This window comes from Dermacentor albipictus, chromosome 6 (genome assembly GCF_038994185.2).
Source record: "Dermacentor albipictus isolate Rhodes 1998 colony chromosome 6, USDA_Dalb.pri_finalv2, whole genome shotgun sequence".
Taxonomy (NCBI): domain Eukaryota; kingdom Metazoa; phylum Arthropoda; class Arachnida; order Ixodida; family Ixodidae; genus Dermacentor; species Dermacentor albipictus.
Genome location: NC_091826.1, coordinates 102,572,586 through 102,576,066, shown reverse-complemented (window position 1 = coordinate 102,576,066; position 3,481 = coordinate 102,572,586). Strand labels below are relative to the sequence as shown.

Below are 3,481 nucleotides of genomic sequence, written 5' to 3'. Positions count from 1 at the left end.
ATAGTTTCTAGTGGCAGTGTATTATATTATTCTGGAAGTCGCCAGGCAAGCTCATTTAAAGTTGCATCCAAGCCAAGTTTATTGACTCATGTGCAATCGTTGTTCAGAGTTTCGGGCCCGGGGCGGTTATACAGGTCAGGTCTGAAATCACTGGGCCGTGATTGGGTGGGCCAGTGTGTGGCACTTTAGAGCTCGGGACGGGCAAAGGCAAGTGTTTAATAAACAATAGCTGTCCACAGGATCGGCCTTTGTGATACTCTTCGGCGGTGATGTAACCCCACTTTTTTTTTTTACGTTGCCGTGCGACGTCCAGCCTCCGTGGCGCAATCGGCTAGCGCGTTCGGCTGTTAACCGAAAGGTTGGAGGTTCGAGCCCTCCCGGGGGCGGGTGTTTGTTTTTTTTCTTCCCGGAGGTTTTTTTTTCTTTCTTCATCGCAATAGCGCCGCCATTATTGGTGTTGCCGCCATCTAGCGTCTTACCGTGCTCCGCCGGCGCATATGATTGTTTTCTTTATGTGTGTCAATTGTTCACTAATTCTGTAGACGCTTAAAGGTATGGCGTATGAGGTCTGGTGTCTGTTTCGCTGTAGTTGTATAACCGATGCATGGAGAAAAAAATTTTTGCAGAGCAACGTCTAGCGAGGGTGCAACTATGCGTCGATGTGACTAAGCCGGTTTTATTTATTTATTTTAGCAATACCCGCAGCGCCTTTAGAGGGATTTAATAGAGAGTGCATTTGATGTTCGAGTGAAAATGGAGTGACACTCTCTCTTTTTCATTGTGAAGGCGCTGCATAATGCTGCGGCCAATAATTGCAGTATAATTGAAAAAAAAGTAGTAGCTAGACATGACCCCGCGTTGGCACCAGCAAACTGGTTCACTCATTCACTGTGGCACGAACAATGCAAGGACCCAACCCACATTCCTCCTTTCCCCTGCCTCCCCTGTATTTTTTGTCATAGCGACAGGCAATACCGATTCGAATATGAAAAGAAAAATAGATTTGAATTAGGCCTAAGTTGACACGTGACGTCGACCTCGACAGGCTTTTTGCATCAGAGCGTATGCATGTAGGCTGGCAGCTACGCTTAAAACCCCTTGATCTCCCAAAGTAGCGCCATTCACTTACCTCCTCCTCCGCTCGGCGCGACCTCGACGGTGGCGCCGCCGGTTGTGGCCTTGCCGTAGCAGACGACGGCTAACACGCTACGGGAAGAATACTGCGGAAAAGCTTGTTCGAGCACTGCGGAGCAGTTTTTTTCAATACAGACGTTGCTTCGTCAGTCGCTAACTGGCCTTAAACATGTCTTGTTGGAATTGTGGAAGAAATAGAGAAAATGACTATTATTCAAGGCGTATTTAAGGCGTAAAGTGCGCGCACGTTGAGAGTTCGTGTTGCTGAAACAGGGCGCAAGCACGCGGTGTGCTCAAACACGCGCGTAATTACCAAAGTTTCAGGTTTTGACAGCGTGAAAGTATGTGTACGTGGTTTTGTAGGTTCATTTACGTACCTGCAGGATACTTTTGTTCGGCCGGCCTGTGAGAGATTCCTACTGTCTGCGGTCAGCAATGCCTGGCAACAGGGTCGCTTTTTTCATTGCGGGGTGTGTGCTCTGGTAATTGTGACGATAGATTGTTTTTTTTTACAAGTACTGCTCCACGAGGGCACATGTAACGACTAACGGAGGCCTCTGAAGAGCACGTGACATTACAATAAAGCAGGCGGCGCAGGGAATGTTCTCATAGAAAAATCGGCTGTCCGCATAGCCTACCTTATACTCCCTTGGCATGCACAGGCTTCGGCGAGCCCCATCCAGCCATGGTTCTAGCTTTGGTGCCCCGTTGCAGCTTTGGTGCCCTGGAGGCGCCGTCTATAGTACGAAATAATGACACGCTGTTACAACTAGTAAATAAAATATATTGAAGAAAAACAATTGCGCTGAGGCGCCAACTTCTAAAACAGCACTGGCGTGCCCGCGCGAGTTATGAAACGCCAACAAGGAATTTACCGGCCCACGTACGACTCCACGATCAAAGTGCACGTTAAACATCCCCTGGCGACCTAGATAAAGTTATCCGGAATCATGCACTACGACCTCCATCAGAGCTTTAGTCACTTCGGGACGTTAAAAACGTTAATCGCCACAAACCCAATCACTACATGCGGGCGTACATTCGAAGCTAAAAGACTGCATCCATAAGTCATAGTGAGCCTTCAAAAGCATCGAGAATGTGCTAACTTCTGGTGGAGCTCAAAACACACCCAGTATAAAGTCGTTTCTATGTCACAGGCTAGCTCCAGATGCGTGCACTTTCACCGCAAGACGAAACTACATGAAACAAAGAGAGCACAATCGTAAAAAAGTCAACTTCAACGCGCTAAAAACCACGCAGAGCATGAACACATACACTTTTTCGAAGCGGAAGGTGTCAACTAGGCTCAAAAGAAGAGGTTGTGAGGAGCCGTGGCACTTACTTCACGAAGCCGTGCGTTCTTTGCCACTTCCTCGAAGTCAACCCGTCCGATCCTGTGAATTCACACTTTTCTTTTTGCGTAGCGCCCGCGGGATGGCAAAGCAAAAAGCTTTTTGCCCTCGCTGTGTCTGTTGCGGCAACCGATGGCGCAGCTGCACGGCATCGCAATTAAGTTCTCGGCCCTTTACGCTAACGCACTCCGTCAGTCTGCCTGCCGTACTTTCGTCGCGCAGGCCCAACAATGGAGGTCGGAGCGCGCTGGAAAGAAAAAAAATATACAAAAGCGCGGCGCCTGCTCCGTTCTGGAAAGAAAAAAATATACAAAAGCGTGGCGCCCGCTTCCACGTGACACAGATTGGCCAATGGGGGAGCGGAGGAGGCTGGGGAGACAGGAGGCGTGGAAGAGAAAGCGCCAGGGTGAGCGGGGTGGCGGAAAGATCTAAGAATGGCGCTACTTTTGAAAAATTGAGGGGCTTTAGCTACGCTCAGATCGTCGTCTATGCTTTCTGGAAAACTAACGCCCCTTGATGTTCATCGGAAACTTGGTTTCACTGACATCTGTCTGTTAAAACGAATTAATAAAAAAGTACGATCCAATCTCACATAACGTCATCTCATCGTATAATCTACTCTCACATCATTGAAGGGGCCTTGAACCACTTTTTATTGAAGTGGAGAAATGCATTTGAAGTGAAAATAGGCCAATTCAGAAATACTTCGCCGCAAAAAGTACTTCAATGTGTTCATTAGAAGCGGAGTTATTGGCAACCGAAAACGGCTTCCGCTGTGCTGCCGTTCCTTCTTCAATGCCCTGCACTGCGAAGGCTACGGCGCAGTTGGGCGTGCTCACAATGCTCCGCCTTCTGTATGTCACCGTGGCGCGCAGTTCAAGTTTAATTTTGGATTTTGACGTAGACGCGACGACTTCGTCCTTTGGTGCCTACGACAGGCTAAACAAGCCAAACGCAGTTCTCAGCGAGCCGCAGTGCGCTTAGCCAGTGGATGT

General features: G+C 48.6%; 1 non-coding gene across 1 annotated transcript; it reads left to right on the top strand.

Annotated features, from left to right (window-relative positions):
* The first annotated feature begins 312 nt into the window (after positions 1 to 312).
* On the top strand, positions 313 to 386 carry TRNAN-GUU (transfer RNA asparagine (anticodon GUU)). Its single transcript has one exon. It is a non-coding gene; the product is annotated as a tRNA-Asn (tRNA).
* Positions 387 to 3,481: the final 3,095 nt, after the last annotated feature.